Consider the following 21,016-nt stretch of genomic DNA (forward strand, 5'->3'; position numbering starts at 1 on the left):
CCGAACACAAAAAGTACGTGTTTATTTATTTTTAAAGGGGATTACAAATACCAATGTTCACGTCTGTAACATGTTAAGTTTATGAAATATATTATAGATATACTCATTTTAAACCTGCCCCACTATTTGGCTAAGTGGTCAGCGTTGAAGCCTTCGGTTCACAGAGTTCCGGGTTCGATTCCGTGTGATTAATTCATCTAGCTCAGGGACAGGTTGTTTGTGTTTGTCCCAAGACTCTCCTCTTCATATTCACTCATCACACCACATTACCAACCACAACAGGAATACGCAACAGTAATTACATCTGTACACACGGGGTTGGCGCAAGGAAGGGCATCCAGCCGTAAAACGGGGTCAAGTCCACATGTGCGACATAGTTCGTACCCGCGGCCCCACAGGTGTGGGAAAAGCGGTAGAAGAAGAAGATACTCATTTTAAAAATTCAACCGCTTTTTTTTATTTCACCCCCTTAAGTGGAGTTTCTAAAAATGTGTGTTCATTTATTTTTAAAAGACATTCAAAGTACCAGTTTTAACGTCTGTAACATCTTCATTTTCTGAGATATATGTATTCGCATATAAATAATTCAACTCCTTCCTCACTTTTTTCACCCCCCGACCCCCCCACCCCCTTAAGTGGATTTTCTGAAAACGAACATTTGTGTTCTTTTACTTTTAAAGGGGATTCCAGATACCAGTTTTCATGTCTGTATCATGTTAGGTTGTCGTGATTTATTGTAGATAATTTCGCTGCTGTAGAATCCTGCAGCTGACGTTGCTATGGTTTCGGCAGTTTATTACTTTATCCGATTCCTAGAGCAGGGGTAGTGTGGTGACAACATCTCCATAACAGTTGGTTTTTGGGCCCGTATGGCTTACCGAGTTTTGTTTTTTGCGTCAAGGGGATTAAATTGAGCTTTGTCTCGTTCTTGTACGACAAATTCGATATTTTGCCTATCTCTCTCTCTCTCTTAGTTCAATCCTTCGTAAGGGTGTAGTGGCATCAGGCGACAATCCTTTTGGCGATCTTCCTCCAGGAGTCTCTGCTTTGGGCATGGTGGCTTGCTTGCTGTAAACTCATCCTGGTTAAGTTCTTGATCTGGTCCATCCATCGTAACGGCGCACGTCCTCTAGGTCTTCTTCCTTCGACTTTTCCCTCTATGATAAGTATTTCCATTGCCTCCTGCCTTCTGGCAATATGACCAAAATATCCGAGTTGTTTTTGGTTGATAAGGTTCGACAGTCTCGTTCTGATGCCGAGCTGTTGCAGGATCGATTCATTAGTACGATGTGCTGTCCATGGTATTCGCATTAATCGCCTATAGCACCACATTTCTAGAGCATCAATCCTGCGGCGATCCGCCGTCTTCAACGTCCAAGTTTCTGCTGCATAGGTCACGATAGGGAAGATCAGAGTTCGCATGAGGGTGAGCTTTGTCTTAGAAGTGATGAAGGTGTCCTTCCAGATGCGAGGAAGTTTTGCTGTTGAATTTCTCGCAATTGCAATGCGCTTGCGGATCTCAGGTTCACAGTCTCCAGTATTTGTGACAATAGATCCTAGATACTCGAAGCGACTGACAACCTCATAATCCGCAATTCTTGTTATGGCAGGTCTGTTGTTATTAAAACGGTCTACAATCATCACTTTGGTCTTTTTATTGTTGATTTCAAGACCATATTCTCTGCTTCGCTCGTCTAGCCTCCGCATGATGGTTTCTAATTCATGATCATCTGTTGCAGTAATCATGGTGTTATCTGCATGTCTGAGGTTGTTAATTTTCCTGCCACCAACTGTGATGCCGTCACTCCAGTCCTCGAGGATCTCCCTCATAATATACTCACTGTATACATTAAATAAGAGGGGGGAAAGAATGCAACCTTGTCGCACACCAGCACAAGTAGAAAAGACGTCTGAGAGGTCGCCATTAACTCTCACTGTCGCAGTGTTCGAAGAGTACAATTGTTGGATCAGGTACACTAAATGTCGTGGCGTCCCCATCTCAGTGAGTATAGCCCAGAGCTTTGACCATTTTACCTTGTCGAAGGCTTTCTTGCAGTCCACGAAGCACAGGAACATCTTGATATTATATTCCCTTGTCTTCTCTATGAGCTGCCGGATGTTTAGGATCTTTGCCTGGAACAAACCCGGTTTGTTCCTCTGAGATTGGTGGAAGTAAGAAGGTCTTCCGCCTCTCGTTCAGCACCGTGAGCATGATTTTACTCGCATGGGAGATGAGGGCTATCGTTCGATAGTTTGCACAATCAAGTGGAGAACCTTTCTTGAACAGTGGTACGAAGACGGAGTGGCACCACTGGTCCGGCCAATTTCCAGATGTCTATATCTTCTGACATAGCTTGTGCAGGATGTCGACACCTAGGTCACCCATGTTTTTTAGGATTTCATCAGTGATTCCATCTTGGCCTGGTGCTTTCCGGTTCCGGAGCTTTTTTATTGCATGTTCCACTTCTTCTCTAAGGATCATTGGTTCAAAGTCTGTTGGGTTCTGGTGACCTGGCATTGGTTGTGGGTCATCAGTGAACAGCTTGATGCAGTATTCTCTCCATACTTTGGCGATGCCCGCTGCATTTGTGATGATATTCCCTTGGTCATCTTTAATAATCTGAGTCTTAGGCATAAATTCTCGTGCTAAGTATTTTACCTTGTCGTACAGTTCTGTGCTGTGATTTTTGGTCGCATGCGCCTCTAGTTCTGCATACACTTTCTTAATGTGTTCATTCTTGCCTCTTCTACAAGCAGGTTTGATATCACTGTTCAGTTTTTTCATTAGTCGTCCTTGTTGTTCTGGAACTGTAACTGTGAGGCGGATGTTAAGTCTTATTTCAACTAGTGCCAAAGTTTCGTCAGTCATCCAGTGTTGTCGCTTCACTATAGTGTTCATTTTTGGGACCTTGCTCGCTGCGTCTGTGATCCATTCTTCAATTCTCTTCCAAGCCATGTCACAATTTCCCTCTAGGTCAGGTGGCCCAGTGCTTCGTAGTGTTTCTTGGAAAGCAACTGGCTCAGGGGCCACTACCTTTTTCGAGTTTATTTTGACAACTGGTTTGCTCAGTTTGATTCTAAGGTAGGCCCAGAGTAAACGATGATCCGATCCGCATTCGGCACTAGGTTTTGTTTTCACATTACGGAAGGAGGTTCTCCATCTTTTATCGACAAGGATGTAATCAATTTGGTTCTTAACATGCCCGTTCGGAGAGGTCCACGTAAAGAGACGGCGTTTGTGGTGTTTAAACATGGTATTCATAATGGAAAGATTGTTTTCGCTTGCAAACTGTATCAACCGGTTGGTTCGCTCATTACGTGCACCCAGTGGCGAAGCGTGAGCTAAATAACTGGGTAGACAGATATTTTTAAAGCTATTTAATCATATTATCAATATTATATTAATGACTCTGAAACTAAGACAAGTCCTATAACAACCTACTGTATAACCCTACGTGCACTCCTTTTATTTCTGTGACAGTTATTCAGAGCGTTCTACGGAGCAATATACCGGTTTACTTGAGAGATGACCTTCAGTACCTATCATCCAGAAATAATCGCCAAACAACGTCATTAGCTAACTCCTTGCTAAGTTTTCCTACTCACCACACTACAGTGATTCATTCTTCCCCGCTACTATCCACCTGTGGAATTCCCTGCCGGCTGAAATTAGAAACATTCCTAGTACTCAGCTGTTCAAAAGAATGTTGTTGCAAACATTACTTATATATCAGAACATAATTTATAGAACATATCTAAGATAATTTACTTTCTTCCTGTAAATATTAACCGTAGGATCTATGGGCTATGCCATGAGCTTTACCAGTTAGTCTATAAGTTGCACAGTTCTAGTATGTTGTAGAATTTAACATAAATTAAATAGTGTATTATGGTTGGGCATAATAGCAGGATCTATAACCTGAGCTACGCCATAGAAAACAAGACGATAATAAATAAATAAATAAATAAATAAATAAATAAATAAATAAATAAATAAATTGGCTGCGGCGAACTGTCAAATAACAACGTACTTTTAGAATTAAAAATAGCAATATAAGTCATTGTTGTGTAAATTTAATGAGAGGTTAATAATAGATTTTCGTACAACTCACCTTAAACAATATTCTTGTAAATGAGTTCAATCCGCCTGTCCTTCATTTCAGCAAATATGTCTATTACTCTCGTCTTGAAGTCAGGCGTCTTGCTAAGATGCCACAGCAGTTCCTTCTCTACAGCTAGAGTTCCCAAGTTGGACAGTCTCTGGTTGGTCATCGAATTCCTTAAATAGGTTTTAATTCGTTTCAAGGCACTCATAGCGCGTTCGCTAGAAACTGACGTTAACGGAATACATAGCATCAAGTTAAGGAATTTTGTTGTTTCCGTATACACACTCTGGAGTTCATTATTAAGAATGTAGGCCAATAGTTGCTGGGGTCGAATATATTTATCAGGATCAGAGTAAATGTTGATAAGTTCGCTCTTAAGTTGATCCTCATGGAAAACCTTAGGGTACATGGACACGAGTTCGTTTAAATGCTGTTGGGGAAATTGTGAATGATAAATATTAAATTTAGTTTCATCAAGTAGTTCTACGAAACGAAGGCTTTCGTAATTACCGAAGCGTGTTTCTAACTGAAGCAACACTGAATCAAGAACCTCGTAGGCAACTCTTCTCTGACCCTGGTTAGTATTCACGACAGTTGAACACAAAGCAGAACATTCTTCTTCAATTTCTTTAATTACTTTATCACTTCTGAGCGATCTGATGTTAGTAGTAGCAACCTTCACCTCTTTAATACAAAAATTTACATCAGAAGACGTTTTCGACTGCAGAATGCTAAACAAGAAGTCGGTGTAGACAAAAATTCGAGAAAAGAGACACAGGAGGAACAAAAATTTGTGATTGTTCAATATATTGTCTATTCCTATTGCTGTCTGGATTGATTCTGGATCCCAGTTGTCAGAATTTATGATATGATCCACTGCTCTTTTCAACTCGGGATAATATTTTTTCACAGTCATAACAGCCCGAGAATGGTAATTCCATCGGGTAGGGGAAGGATGAGGAAGCTGAAAACCTTGCTCTCTCAGCAATTCTGCACGACGTGAAGAACGAGAGAAGAATGTGTGGAAGATAGATAAATTGCATATGAACAATTTCACCTCTTTTATAGTTTTCGCAGAATGAAGAAGAACCAAATTGAGCTGATGGGCGTAACAATGTACGAAGATGGCATGAGGATAAGACTGTCTGACAATTGCCTGGACACCTCCTTTATGACCAGACATTACTGTAGCTCCGTCATACGTCTGACATACGAGTCTGGTATCATCAATGTTCCATTCTTTCAGAACTGAGATTATGACATCAGCTAAACCCCTAGCAGTCTTATCAGCAGACACGTCATAAAAGCCTAGAAACCGCTCTTCGACTTTACCATTAACACAATACCTCACAATAATACTTAATTGTGATTTAATGGAAACATCTGTAGTTTCGTCAGCTTGGACAGAAACAAATTCAGCTAATTCTATCTCTTTTCGAATATGTTCCTGAACGGCAACAGTAACAGCTTTAATCAAGTCATTTTGTATGTCACTAGAAGTACCTTTGAAGACATTTTCTGATTCTAAATGGTCTTTCATGAAAGATTCCTCCGAAGCCAGTAAGTCAAGAGTAGCCAAGTAATTCCCTTTATTAAATGAACATAAAGAAGAACATTGACTTTCTCGATGACCCCTGAACGGCAATTCCTGAATACTTAAGTGGCAAACAACGTCTACTAATCTGCTGACAATTTTCCTATTTTTTGAAACCATTTCATTGTGTTTAATGGCCTGTAGTCTCTGTCCCTCTGAAACGGCGTGATCGATACGGCACCGCCCCAGCATGTGAAATTTCTCGGCGCACTTTATATGATTTTCAGATGCCGCGTGCTTTTTAGCTTTTTTCTCGAAATTTTTTATGGTATTTACACCCGTTCTGCGCCAAGAATCTTCCCCGTCAACGCCAAACATCAAGCAATAAAAACACAATAACTTTTGTTCACGACCTTTACCCGTTCCACACAACCACTGATATTTATCATACCAGCTTTTCTGAAATTTTCGAACAAATTTTCCGTCCTGTTGTGATAATGTTAGGTCAGGCCGTTTTTGTAAAGTTTTTATCGTTATCTTTTGTTCTAACGACAAGGAGGAAATACCATTGTTAAGTAAGTACACAACTGAATCGAAGTCAGGACTGGTAAATTCAGAAGCCATGATAGGCCTATCATCAATAAACACAAACTGCCACACGAGAAAACAAGAATTGCACGTTATACGTTATCACCAGTAACTATCCACTATTCCTTTATAAATGAAAAATTAACACTTAGGCCCATCACTTTATTGTAAGACACTAGCACACGCATACACTATTAGCCACCTTGCTCTCACGTCTCACACCACATTCGTAACTTTGAAACTGTCTACTGTTCCTTCCCGTTATAATGCCGTACCGTAACTAATATTGGCGGGCAAGAAAATGCATGTACTTGAAGGGTTTTGGTGCTATCATTCATGTATTAGGTGTAAGTTTGCTATATTTCGTATATGAATATTATTATATCATTATTTTATTTTTAGACGTGTCTTATAATAAAGTAAATTCAAATTAATTACATTTAAAGCATGCCTGAGATGGTAGCCAATAAGAGCACCTTTATAACTGAGTTCCAAAATACTAGCCAATGAGAGCAAGAAGAGACGCTGGTAAATCTGTCTACTGGGCGGAGCTATCTCGCTATAGGAATCTAATAGTTCCACAGTCAGCACCTACAGATAGCGTTAGCGTTGTTCTATCTGAAAGCCTTGAAAATCAAAGGGAAAATACACAGAATGGACAGCGTCTACTTTTGTCTACATGCTTCACGTAACTGACGCGAGCTCCAGCATGGGCGAAGTGAGTCCAAAATAAATAAAGCGGGGAATACAATAATGTCTTGTATTTGGAAATAATTAATGTTCTATATAGATAATTTAATTTACTAGACAATTTCTCGTTCACAAAACGTTAAGGGTAGACGCTGTCTACCCTGTCTCCCCTGACGCTTCGCCCCTGCGTGCACCCAGGTCATACTGTCCTATAGTTTCTCGCAAGTGGTTGTCCATCGAGGTAGTTCCTACTTTTGCATTGAAGTCTCCCAATATGATGGTAATACCTTTTGGTTTAAGTGATGCTATTGTATTTTCCATGTCTGCATAGAAGTCTTCGATTTCTTGGTCGTCTGTAGCGGTGGTGGGTAGATATACCTGGATCAGGTATAGTTTAAATGGTTTAGTGTTGAGAGTGAGGGTCAGTATTCTTCCATTGATAGGTCTGTATTCCTCAACATATTGGGATATCCGCTTATCAACAAGAAACGCGACGCCATTCTGACCTGTATCATTTGCCCCGGCGATGTATATTACATGGTCATCTGTTTCAAAATGCCCACATCCTTTTCAGTGAGTTTCTGACAGTCCACAAATGTCTATTTGGTGTTTCTTTAGTTCTCTTTCTACAATACGAAGTTTTCCCGTCTGAAATAACCCTCTCACATTCCATGTAGCTATTGCTTTACCTTTGCGAAGTTGGTCTGCATTTGGTCGATCAGTAGTAGATTTACCGTGCGAGGCCTGATCATCCACCTCTACACGTCCGGTTGCACATCTCACATCGTTCGGGCCGGACCCAAACTGACGCCGATCGCTACTCGGGTCGCGCAGCATACCAATATTCATTTCTTGACTCTGGATGATGCGCTCATGGGATGATAATCAGATGGTTTCCCCTTGCCTTCCTGATCCTATGCCGTTGGCCATCCAGTGGCTCTTCCGCCTTTAGGGGCAGTTTCCCACCCCAAGGACAAGAGGGTACCCTGGACCTCTACCTGCTCGTCCGCCCTCCGGGGAGGTCGTTGGCACTTGGTAGAGGGGGACCACTTATACCGGTGGTCACTCGGTGGCCCCCACCTCGAATTGTTTTGAAAATAAAATACAGCCCATGTTACTCACTGGCAATGTAGTTTTCTGTAGGTGAAGTAATTTTTAAAATCGGTTCAGTAGTTTTTGAGTCTATCCGATACAAATAAACAAATTTTTCCTCTTTATAATATTAGTATAGATGACAGCTTTCAGCGTTGAGTCTGCAAGCCTCTGTGAGTTAACTAAACGCCTCGTTCAGTTCCACACTTCTACTTCTCTTACACTCATTTGGCCCCACCACCGAAACCGATTTACCCACCGAGTTTATTCCTGACGTAGCCGAGTGCTCTTCTGCCATTTTACCATCCTGAGTGCACCTCGACCTCCCGCCATTCCTTCCCTACCGACATCACCCAACTGATCCCTTGCTACCACTTTACACCTTTCAGTAAATGACCCATGTCGAACAACAAAGGTAACTCAAAACGATTAAAGAAATGGTCAGATGTCAATGTAACTCCGTACACACCATCGGCGGATATGTAAATGATTTGAGCTGCAATTCTTTGTTACTGGTATCGGATAGACTCAAAAACTACTGAAGTAGTGTTGTTACCAGGCCTGGTAGGGTATGTAAGAAGGGTGAACAGCGTTAGGTGTTAGGTGATCACTCGAGTGAGACAGTGTTATCAGCACCTGACGGAGTTTGAAAGCGGCCTCATTGTGAGTCTCCATTTGGCTGGCTGGTCGAATCGAGCATTGTCCAGTTTTGGGGACATTGGAATGTGACAGTGACCCGATGTGAACGTAAGGGCAGCGCGAGGGAGGAGCGAGACTGTGGACTCCCTGCCGGTACCACCACAACACACAGCTGAACACAGTGTGACGCCATTCCACCACTCCTTGCGTGCTTTGTCCAATCAGAAGATGCTTTGCTAATCGTATTACTGTGAAGACATCTCATCGCTCCCTTCCCATTGTTTTTCACCATTTCATATGTTCCTTCTGCTTTATTTACCATTCTTTCCACTTCCTCGAGCGTAATTTCTCTCCCTCCGTTGTTCTAGGCTTCAACAGAAAGGTGTCCTTTTACGTTGACAAGATTCCTTCCATCTGTGATGTGATATCCTAGCATAGACTATTCATACCATGAGCGAATCGGCTACGCGGTCAAGTTGAGATAGACTGTCGGTTTTCACACGAGGCCACGGTGGTGTCTTCAATCACATCCCATCGTCGCCATCACCAAAATCTTCCGATGATTTCTTCTTGGACTCTACAGTGAGTGATTCGCTGCTGTACATACATCAGTTCTTGTTTGCAACCATTCACTCTACCCCACCAATTGCGGAGACCTTTATGGCCTGTACGGAGATGACTTTGCTTGGCGTCTTTTAACGTTTACAAGCTGCCCTATCTTCATCATTCCACCAAAATGTCCGCTTTTTTCCATCTTGACACACAGTTATTCCTAGGCATTCCCTCGCTGTTTCTACTACAGCATCCCTGTATGCCACTCATTTGCTTTCTATATCCTGAACTTGCAGCCTATCTGTTCTTTAGAACTTCTCACTAATCATATCCATGTACTTGTAATTTCCTCGTCGTGGAGATTGTCTACCCTTACCTGTCTGTAGACACACATAACTCTCTTACTTCAGTGCAGATCAGATAGAGGCCTGCATCATCGAAATATCCGCAGAATGTCCAGACATTCCTAGCAGATATCCTGAATTCAAAGTCAATAATCTATTGTGGATCTCGTATGGGTAGCGGTGAATAGCCTTATGCTTGAAGAATGTATTCCCATACTGGCACACAAGTCCAGTTAAACGACTCGCATTCATGTTTGCTTCCATATGTTGCCCACCTTCTCATATCCTTGAGTTGTATTTCCAATTAGCGCTATCGCGACTGCGATGTCGCAAAGTTCTTCATAAAACTACCTACTTCAACCTTACTGCTCTCTCACATGATGAATACACAGAGGCAATTCTCGTCCTAATTGCTCCAACCGGTAAATTTATCCACATCATTTGTTCAAACTATGTTGCGTGCCATGGTGATCCTGATGAACAGACCTGCACATACTCTGCGCAATCTCCCCTTACCACAACTCCTGACTCGGCCAGTTCTACTTTCTTTCTTCGATAAGCTCCATTATGACGGCTTGTTTACCTCATATTTATAATAGTTTACCCAGCTTTTTCTTAAATATTTTCAACGAACTAGGAAATTCATCGATCATTTCCCGTGATAATCCTTTACTCCTCGTCCTATAAATGAATATTTGCCCCAATTTGTTCTCCTGAATTCCAAGTTTCGTACTTTTGAAAGCTACACTCAATCTTATTCTTCTACTTTGCCATTGCACGCCAACTCACACCGCGTAGTCTCCTTACTCCCAAGTCTTCCCAGCCCAAAGTTACTACTTCTTTGTCGGAAATCATCGTGCTGCTGTCCTTTGAATTGTTTTCCAGTTCTCGTATCAAGTAGTCCCAGTATTATTAACAGCACCCCGTCAAATTCCATTTCGTTCGTAAACTTGTCCAAGGATTGCCTCGCCTGTCAGATGCTGGAAGTGGAACTCCATTAATGCCATAGTTCTGCGTCCTGGTTAGAATATTGTGAACTGAAATGTGTATGAGCCGGCCGGGTAGCGTGCCTGCCTCTCATCCGGAGGCCCCGGGTTCGATTCCCGGCCAGGTCAGGGATTTTTACGTGGACCTGAGGGCTGGTTCGAGGTCCATTCAGCCTACATGATTAGAATTTAAGAGCTATCTGACGATGAGATACCGGCCCCGGTCAAGAAAGCCAATAATAACGGCCGAGAGGATTCGTCGTGCTGACCACACGACACCTCGTAATCTGCAGGCCTTCGGGCTGAGCAGCGGTCGCTTGGTAGGCCAAGGCCCTTCGAGGGCTGTAGTGCCATGGCGTTTGGTTTGGTTTGGTTTTTTTGGAAATGTGTATGAAGGAGGATGTTACAACAATTATTAGACAGTTTGTTTGGGCCCCTGCTGATATATTATACGTTACAGTAGGCCAGCGACGTTTGCTCGATAAGAAGCGTCTCTTGTACAGGCAGCAGTTCACTGAGACACGCATCGGGCAACATCTTTTCTGATGAGGTCATGACATTCAGCTTCTGACGGAAACTGAGCCCCAGATGGCTACACACGGTCCTCACAGTAGCAACTTTTGTTGTGTTTCTTTGTAATGTAGGCCACAATATGCAAAACATTTTATGAACAGTGTTAAATGTCTTCTTGGACATATTCCTAAAGTCATGCATCTTCTCTGTTTTCCCACATTTCTCCGATGGTGTGGAAGTTTTGAAACGTAAATTGACTTCCCTTTAGTTCGGATCGAGTGTAAAATTGGAGAGTCACGTACAGTAAATTTTGATTGTAGAGTTTGTGTGTTCTTCACCACTGATCTGAATGTTTATCTTCTTACGCAATTTCAAAGAAATTGGACATTTCTTTGTAAATAATTCCAATCCCTAATTCCTCTCCTATAAACGAGTATTTGTGGCAATGCGACCTGTAACGTCTGGAGAGCATTTTGATCATTGCTGGTACTTCCTGCTCGCGTAGACAATCGGTAAAAGCGTAGCCGGGCCCAAGACTACTTCTGTGCCCTGAAAGTGTAGCTCCACCTTACTGCTACTTGATACAATGTTCATCTAGTCAAGATCAACAAGAGTTGCTACTTTTTGTTTTACAAAAATAAATGCATAAATGAAAGTTACCTTCATTTATTTATTGTGTTTCATCGAGGAAGAAGATTATCAAAGCACGTGCTTGGTCCAGTGTGTTGACACGGCACATTCATCTTGAGCGCTGTATTTTGCTGACAAGTGCACTTGAAGAATGTGCAGACTCTATGTTGATATTTACAAGTTCACCCACAACCATTCTACAAGTGACCTTGTTTCAGGTTCTTATGACGTCACGTAGGTTGCTTGCGTATCACTTTCGACGTTTGGTTTTACTCCGGCGGAGTTGAGTCTATTGCTACAACATTGCCTCTGTGTTTTATATCGACCTCAGTCTGATTCTATTAACTGGTTTCGTCCATTCAGCTCGTATTCGACCTCCCTTGTCGGTCCCAGCTTTCTAGGGGTGTCCAGTTGCGATCGCTGCCAGTGTTGACAAGCTATGTCATCATCCAAGATAAGGTAAGTTAAATCAGAACAAGAAAAGGTTAGAAAATAGGCCAAAAATTGATAGCACTCCTTACCGGCTAGGGAATGTTCTGTTCAAATTGCGAACGGCCATAACCGTAAACCGTGCACAGCCTTTACGGAGAACAATTCCAAGGTTTATAAATAATAATTAATGAATACATTTCTATGACAGAAGTTGAAATAAAACATTCATACATTATATCGTACACAAAGGTAATATCTAAAACCAACTCAAGAACTTGTCGTTGAGTGCAATGTATAATAAACAGTGATATTCCTCCCCCTAATAAAACATAGATGGGTCATAAATAATGCAAGAGATATTTTAAGATCAAAACCCTAAAAATGCGGAGGGAAATGTACAATTCTATACTGAATACCAGAAAAACACAAGTTCAGTTATATTTTAACGACGATTATATTTGTGTTACAATTACCTTCTCTATAAATATAGTTCTTGGGGATCATCAGGAACAGTCCTTAGATTTTCAAGAAACAGAAATGACAGAGCAGCATTTTCCTAAGTTGCTTTTGAAAAATGTAGTGCGAAGTACCAGCAGTAAGCGCAATGCCACTTCTCCGGTAGTTTTTACAATACGAAATATGGTGATGCGTTTACATTTTATCATGCCCATATACACGGAGCTGCATTTCCATGTCCGGGAGAAAGTATCAAACAGGTTATTTCAGTACTGCCTGTTACGAATACTTCCGGAGACAGCTGGGTTCCAATCCCCCGTCGGCCATCCTCGAAAATAGTTCCCATTTTCGTCTGTAACCAAATGCCGGGATGCCTTCCCATTCCCAGCCCGCACAATGCCGTCACACCGCAGTACATGTCTTCAGACACTCCCGGCACTAAAAGTCATGGGATAAAAATTAAAAATTTGAAAACGTTCAAGGTAATCATAACAAGTGGTAACATTTATTGAGATATTTTGAAGTTTCGTGAGACCATCTTAAATACTGAAAGCCCAGTCCAGTTGGAAGGTAGCTGATGCACCAGATTAACACAATAGATCTTGGAGAGAAGATCCAAATGTCAGGTCTGTATTTTACACCGTTGTGTAAAGACTTGGGATAAAGACGACGAGCTGCTCGACTAAGTGGTATGTTCCGAGTTGCCAGTAGAGGGATTGCTCGGAGTGACATTAGTAGACGAATACGTTTGATTGGTGTTTTTAAAAGTAGGAATGATCACAATATGAAGTTGGAATTCAAGAGGAAACATTGGGGCAAATAGGAATTGGAAAAATTTATCAAAGGAAATGTTCGAAAAATTTCCAAATTCTCTGAAATTATTCGAGATAAGGCGACTGGATCAGTGGTGATTGATTGATTGATCACTTTTTACACGTAACTGCTGTAGGACAACCTCACTGGCAAGTGCGGACCAAATTGACATTTTGGTTTTTGAAAATCAGTGGAACAACGTGTATGAAGGAGTTTTTCACCATTGGTAAAAAGCTGTTCTTAGCTTTTCCGATGTTGAAGTGAAAATAATTAGATTATTTTTATCTATATTTAAAAAAGAAGGGAGGCTCCGTAGCGCTGTCCCCCTGTGGGTGGGGGCAGTAGAATAACACCCACGGTATACCCTGCCTGTCGTAAGAGGCGACTAAAAGGGGCCCCAGGGGCTCTGAACTTTGGAGCGTGGGTTGGCGACCACGGGGCCATTAGCTGAGTCCTGGCATTGCTTCCACTTACTTGTGCCAGGCTCCTCACTTTCATCTATCCTATCCGACCTCCCTTGGTCAACTCTTGTTCTTTTCCGACCCCGACGATATTAGGTTTGCGAGGGCTAGGGAGTCTTTCATTTTCACGCCCTTCGTGGCCCTTGTCTTCCTTTGGCCGATATCTTCATTTTTCGAAGTGTCGGATCCCTTCCATTTTTCCGTCTGATTAGTGTTATATAGAGGATGGTTGCCTAGTTGTACTTCCTCTTAAAACAATAATCACCACCACCACCTCCGTAGCGCTGGGTTTCGTGGTTCAAATCCCGGTCACTCCATGTGAGATTTGTTCTGGACAAAGCGCAGGCTTTTCTCCGGATACTCCGGTTTTTCCTATCATTTTTCATTCCAGCAACACTGCAATATCATGTCAGTTAGTCATTAATCATTGCTCGAAAGGAATGCGATAGGCACAGTTCGTCCTTAACCTCGCCACTAGATGGGGACCTCCTGAACCAGCGGAATGGCTGGAAACGGATTGTGGTTTTTCATTTGAGAAAGAAGAATAGCGGTTCGTCTCCGTGGCTGAAGTGAATTGAATTGAAATATTAGAATCAAGAAAAATAAAAAGTTATGTGTTTATTATACTGTCGATTGTGGAAAAAGAACTACGCGAAAGAAAGAAAGAAGGAAAGAAACAGAACGAGACACTGGGCCTGATGGTGCGTAAGTACTGAGAAAGTCTGAAAGTAGCTTCCATTACTTATTAAACTAAATACAAACCGTATATTAATTGGGGTGTACTATAACCCCTAAATACCCTTACAACCAAACTCCATGGCGCAACAGCCCCGAAGGATCTTGGCCTACCAAGTGACCGCTGCTCAGTCGGAAGACCTGCAGATTATGATCTGTCGTGTGGTCAGCACGACGAATCTTCTCGGATCCAGGTTAAAATCCCTGACCTGGCCGGGAATCGAATCCGGGGTCTCCGGGTAAAAGGCAGGTACGCTACCCCGACAACCTCATAACCATGTCAAGAGATATTTACAAGCTCGTTAATATGAGGTACTTCCAGCCCATGAACACAGTCTCTTCCTCTTGGTGAAATTGTCTGCTGTCCATCTCACAACACTGTTGTTCCCCCTGTGGGTGGGGGCGGTAGAATAACACCCACGGCATTCCTGCCTGTCGTAAGAGGCGACTAAAAGGGGCACCAGGGGCTCTGAACTTTGGAGCGTGGGTTGGCGACCACGGGGCCCTCAGCTGAGACCTGGCATTGCTTCCACTTACTTGTGCCAGACTCCTCACTTTCATCTATCCTATCTGACCTCTCTTGGTCAACTCTTGTTCTTTTCCGACCCCGACGCTATTAGGTTTGCGAGGGTTAGGGAGTCTTTCATTTTCACGCCCTTCGTGGCCCTTGTCTTCCTTTGGCCGATATCTTCATTTTTCGAAGTGTCGGACCCCTTCCGTTTTTCCCTCTGATTAGTGTTAATTAGAGAATGGTTGCCTAGTTGTACTTCCTCTTAAAACAATAATCACCACCACCACCATCTTCTTGGAGTCACTCTCAAGATACCCGTGCTTCCCTACGGTATTATACTGAAATTTATAATTGAATACTTAACATTTTATATATAATCCGCCAAAATTCGCGATCTGACGGCAAAGTTCCTCCCATTTTTCAATCTTTCTTTCCAGCAATCTATTTCGTACTTCCCGGGCTAGCTCCAGGTATTCCGCCTGGTCAGTTGGGTCCCTAAATCTTTGCCACCTTTCCCTATAAGCATTTTTGATATGGATCAAATCCTTGAGGAGATCCGGCGTGGTGTCGTCTTGGCTGCCTTAGCGGTACTGAACCCGCGGCCGCACTGCATTCATAGTCATTACCCGGCCAGGACCCGTTTCCAGCGCGGCCCCCACATTTTGACGACGGCCCGGAACATTATTATTATTTTATTAGGGTGGGTGATATTTGTTGAATTATTATTATTATTATTATTATTATTATTATTATTATTATTATTATTATTATTATTATTATTGATGTTCTGGACCCCGCAAGAAGATACAAGCCCGCTACTTGGCAGTAAATTACATCTGCTGCCATTGTCATTGCTGACAATGTAACGAGCACGATTGTCGCGCGTAGGCAAGTGCGCGGGATTTCTGGCGATAAGAATGATGTACTTCCGTGCATTATAAACCTTATTATAGAGGTGAACAATTGCACGGTCAATATCATTCGTATCATTTATCTCAAATGTGTTTTAAGTTTTATTTATATGCCAGGAGAATCTACTGTAAACTAACTTTAAGTTCTCCAAAGGAAAAGATGGCTCTTGAAAACGAACCCAGAAAAGATTAAAAGTGATCGGTTTATGATCAGAATCAAGTACATTATGAACAGCAAAATCAGTTGGTCTCAACTCCTTTTTCACCCCACCGCCGTTAAGTTGATTCCTTGCCTCCCCCCCCCCCTTCCCATACAAAAAGGAAGGCGTGTTTCTTTATGTATAAAGGAGATTCTAAATATCATTGTTCATGTCTGTTACCTTCAGTTTTGAGATATAAGTATCCCCATAAAATAATTCATTTTTTTCACTTCCTTTCACACTCCCCCCTTTAGTGAATTTTTCGAAAAAACTTGTTTCTTTATTAGTAAAGGATCTTCTAAATACCAATTATCACGACTGTAACATCTTCAATTTGAGATATATGCCCTTATAAAAGGAATTCAACTCCTCTTCACCCCCAAGATGATTTTCCCACAAAAATGCATTTTTCTTTGTTTTTAAAGGAGATCCAAATACATGTCTGTAACAACTTAAGTTTTTATTAGATGCAAGTATCCTTGTACAATTAATTCATTTAATTTTTCAATTCTTTCACCCCCACCCCTTCATTGGATTTTCTGAAATCAAAGGGATACGTGTTTCTTTACTTTTAAAGCAGATTCCAAATCCGAATTTTCTTGTCTGCAAAATTTTTCGTTTTTCCGATAATAGTATCTTCATACAAATAATTCAACTAATTTTTCAATTTCCCCCCCTCCTTTAAGTGGATTGCAGCAAACAAAAAATACGTATTTCTTTATTTTTAAAGGAGATTGCAAATACCAAATTTCACGTCTGTAACATCTTCAGTTTTTGAGATCTCAGTATCCTAATAAAAAGAATTCAACCCCATTTTCAGTCACCAAGTGGTTTTTCCGAAAATATAAAATACATGTTTCTTTATTTTTAATAGAGATAAAATACAAATGTTCACTTCTGTAACATATTAAGTTTTTGAGATACCGGAGATGCCGGAAAAATGAATAGCACCTCGGTGAATTTTCTCTTTATGTTTCAGTGTGACAGCTCATTACAAAGTAATACAATCTATATATTTTCTGAAAGCTTTTTTTATTGCCTCTCTAATGCAAGGTAACAAATTAATAAATTGCCCTTCATATAGCAGTCTGTGTAGCATTTCTTAATTGAAGGGACAAAACCAGAATTTTACACTTCACTAATTACTTTCTTATCTCGGCTCTAGAACTTGGTAGGATAGCCTTTTAACCCCAAAACTTCTTGACACCTCCTTGGCATGGAATCTACTACATTTTGGAGAGCTTCAATGGGTATTCTATGATACCAGATATTAACAACAGCCTCACTCAGTTGCAGTCTTGTTCAGGGCTTCCTTTCTCTTATTTTCTTCTTCAGAATCGCCCACATATTTTCTATTGGATTTAGGTCTGGCGAATTTCCAGGCCAAGACAGCGCTGTGACATTTTCTTGTTCACCTAAGAAGTCTTTGACCTCTTTCGCACGATGGCAGGGTGCTGAATCAACCTGAAAAATGAATGGTTATCTTGCAAATAAATCCCTTCCTGATGGTAACATTTTCTTCTCCAAAATTGTCTTGTACTTCTGCCCAATGATGGTGGATTCTAGGACATCAATACGCCCAACACAATTGTATGAGAAACTCCCCCAGAGCATAACACTAGTTGGAACTTCACAGTTTTAAGAGTACAGGCTGGATTCAGTGGTTCACTTGTTTTTCCGAAACACTCGACAACCCCCATCACTTCCACCAATATTGACTTTAGATTCATCACTGAAGAGAACCTTACGCCACTGCTCAACTGGCCAGTACTGATGTTCTTTAGCCCACTGAACACGCTTCATACGTTGCTGTTTGGTGAGCATTGGTTTATTTACAGGCTTTTTGGACACCAAATCAAATTTTCGCAATCTTTTCCTTACAGTTCTAGAACAAAGATTAACCCCAGACGTTGTCTCTAAGTACTTCCGAGGTAGCAAATCTATTTTCCAGACATAAACGATGCAAAGCGCGGTGAAGTTTTCAGTTTTCTCGAAAGTTGGCCCATTGTCTCCCACAATTTGAGCTATCTCAGAATTAGTTTTACCGCATTCACTTAATGCCTTTCTTGGTAATATATCACATTTTCTATACATTTTTATTACAATTTGGCACTCAAACTCTTTCAAGCAAAAAGAAACAAACTTGTGAACACGAAAACTTCTATGAGGATTCAGAGGGATTGTTCAATTAAGAAAGGCTACAGCTTGCATTAGAGAGGCAGTAAAACAAGCTTATGAGCTGTCACACTGAAACATTCCGGCAGTGTATACTGTAGGCACGCTCATTTTAAAATTTCACCCCCGTTTTAGTTACCCTCAAATGCAGTTTCCGAAAACAAATCACCTATGTTTCTTTACTTTTACAAGAGATAAAATACCAATTTTTACGTCTGTAACATTTTACGTTTCTGAGATATACCGTAGATATAGTCTTTCTAAAAGTTCACCCCAATTTGTCACTCCTGTTTATGCCCATTAATTGGATTTTCCAAAAACAAAAGAATACGTGTTTCTTTATTTTTAAAAGAGATTCCAAATACCAATCTTCAAGTCTGTAATATCTTCAGTTTCTGAGATATAAGTATCCTCATTAAAGGCATTCAACCCCTTTTTGTACCCCTCCTAGTGGGATATTCCGAAAACAAAAAAATACATGTTTCTTTATTTTTAAAGGAAATTCTGAATACCAATTTTTACATCTGTAAAATTTTAAAGTTTTGAGATATAAATACACTCATTTAAAAAATGCATCCCCTTTTCACCCCTTTAGCGATGGAATATCCAAAAATCTTCCCTTAGCGAATTTTTCATTTCTTTATTCGAGTAGTTTTGGCTCGGCGATGAGTCAGACAGCGAGAGCCCCCCAAGGAGCATAGCACTTATCTTCCCGAAACGTTCTCATCCTTTCACTGTGGGCCTACCATCTTTCTTGTGTCCATGAGTTTTTGAGTTTCAAGCTTTTCTCAAACGGATTCTTGGGTGCAAATTTATGGGTGTTGATCTTTTGTCTGTATGTATTCCTTGTGATTGCCATTGGATCAACGTCGACTTCTGCAAGGTTGTTTTGTGTATCCACTAGCCAGCGAACTTTGGTTTGTCGGTTTCCATTGTTAATAAGAAATATTTTCTTAAGTCAGTCGTGAGTCATCCATTCGTGCTAAATGTCCATAAAATTGCATACGCCGTTTGCGTGCGACTGATGTGAATCGCTCAGTTAATGCATAGAGTTCTTCCGAACTTTTTCTCATCCATATACCGCCTTGAAACTTGGGCCCGAATATCTTCCTCAGTATCTGTCGTTCAATTTTCTCAATGTAGAACTTCCAAGTGATTAGGTATGCTTTACGTAGTTTTTCTGCGAGCAGTTTGTTGGCTTCTTTTTCATTGCCTGAATTACCAATAATTTCCCCCAAGCACTGGAATTGTTTGACTTGTATAAATGTTGCCATACTTGGTCGCTAGTGATGTTAGGTGTGCGCACTTGGAGTCCATGTATTGCATTTTCTCATAGGAGATGTGGAGACGTTTTGATTGCAATCTCTTGAAGCTTCTCGATGGCGTGCCTGGCTTCTTCGGGAGTCCGGGTAATTATTGCTTTATCATCAGCAAAGGCAAGGCACTTAATGTTAATCCATTTACTTTTCGTTCTCATGTTTATTCCGGGTACTTCTTTCTCCCATGTTTCAATGACCTTATCCAGTACTAGGTTGAACAGAAGTGGGGACAATCCATCACCTTGTCTAACGCCTTTTTTATTTCAAGAGGTGCAGATATTTCACCCATGAACTTCACCTTCGAGGTTGTATCTGTTAAAGTTTGTTGGATTAACGTGATTGTTTTGTTATGAACACCGTATTCTCGAAGGATATTGGACAGGGTACCACGGTCTATTGAGTCGTATGCTTTTTTTAAATCTGCTAAAATGACCACTGTGCGGTTTGACTGGCGGTGTTGGAGTATCATCTTAAGTTTCCAGATCTGTTCCACGCACGATAGATGTGGACGGAAGCCCGTCTGGTATTCGCCGATCTTATCTTCTGTCTGTTGTTCCAATCTGGAAAGCAGAGCACGTGAAAGAATTTTGTATGCTATTAGCAGAAGAGAAATACCTCGGTAGTTGTTTGGGTCCATCTTATAGCCTTTCTTATGCAGTGGATGGATCAGGGCAGTTTTCCAATCTACAGGTATGACTCCACTTTCCCACATGTTCGCAATGATGACTTGCAATTGGTCGATCATTTGATCCCCCCTCCCCCAATCTTCAGCATCTCGGCGATTACACCATCTTCTCCTGGTGCTTTATTGTTTTTGAGATGTAATATGATGTTCCTTACCTCCTCATGAATCGGTGGAAGTGAATCTGGGTTTGGAGTGGGTATGTGGAATTGGAGTTTCTCAGTAGGTGGTTCGCAGTTGTTTAACTTTTTGAACTGTTGTTTCAGGATGTCACAGTTACGTTTGTGAGACATACTGTAGATATAGTCTTTCTAAACATTTACCCCATTTGTCACTCCTGTCCAATCCCCATTAATTGGATTTTCAAAAAAAAAAAAGCGTTTTTCTTTATATTTAAAGGAGATTTCAAATTCCAATCTTCAGGTCTGTAATATCTCCGGTTTCTGAGATATAAGTATCCTTATTAAAGGCATTCGACCCCTTTTCCACCCCTCCTAGTGGGATATTCCGAAAACAAAAAAATACGTGTTTCTTTGTTTTTAAAGGAGATTCTAAATACCAATTTTTACATCTGTAAACTTTAAAAGTTTTGAGATATAGATTCACTCATTTTAAAAATTCACCCCCTTAGCGATGGAATATCGAAA

At 41.2% G+C, this 21,016-nt stretch overlaps 1 protein-coding gene across 2 annotated transcripts in view; it reads left to right on the forward strand.

Moving 5' to 3' along the window:
- The window catches only part of LOC136880975 (protein croquemort), a 340,578-nt gene that overhangs the window by 10,196 nt on the left and 309,366 nt on the right, over positions 1-21,016 (forward strand). The window contains exon 1 of one of the 2 annotated variants that reach the window (XM_068229278.1): positions 12,053-12,133. The exons of the other annotated variant lie outside the window; for it this stretch is intronic. The gene's annotated coding sequence lies outside the window, so the exon portion shown is untranslated. Of the gene's footprint in view, positions 1-12,052; positions 12,134-21,016 lie in introns of those variants that run through there. 2 annotated transcript variants of the gene reach the window in all.

This window comes from Anabrus simplex, chromosome 9 (genome assembly GCF_040414725.1).
Source record: "Anabrus simplex isolate iqAnaSimp1 chromosome 9, ASM4041472v1, whole genome shotgun sequence".
Taxonomy (NCBI): domain Eukaryota; kingdom Metazoa; phylum Arthropoda; class Insecta; order Orthoptera; family Tettigoniidae; genus Anabrus; species Anabrus simplex.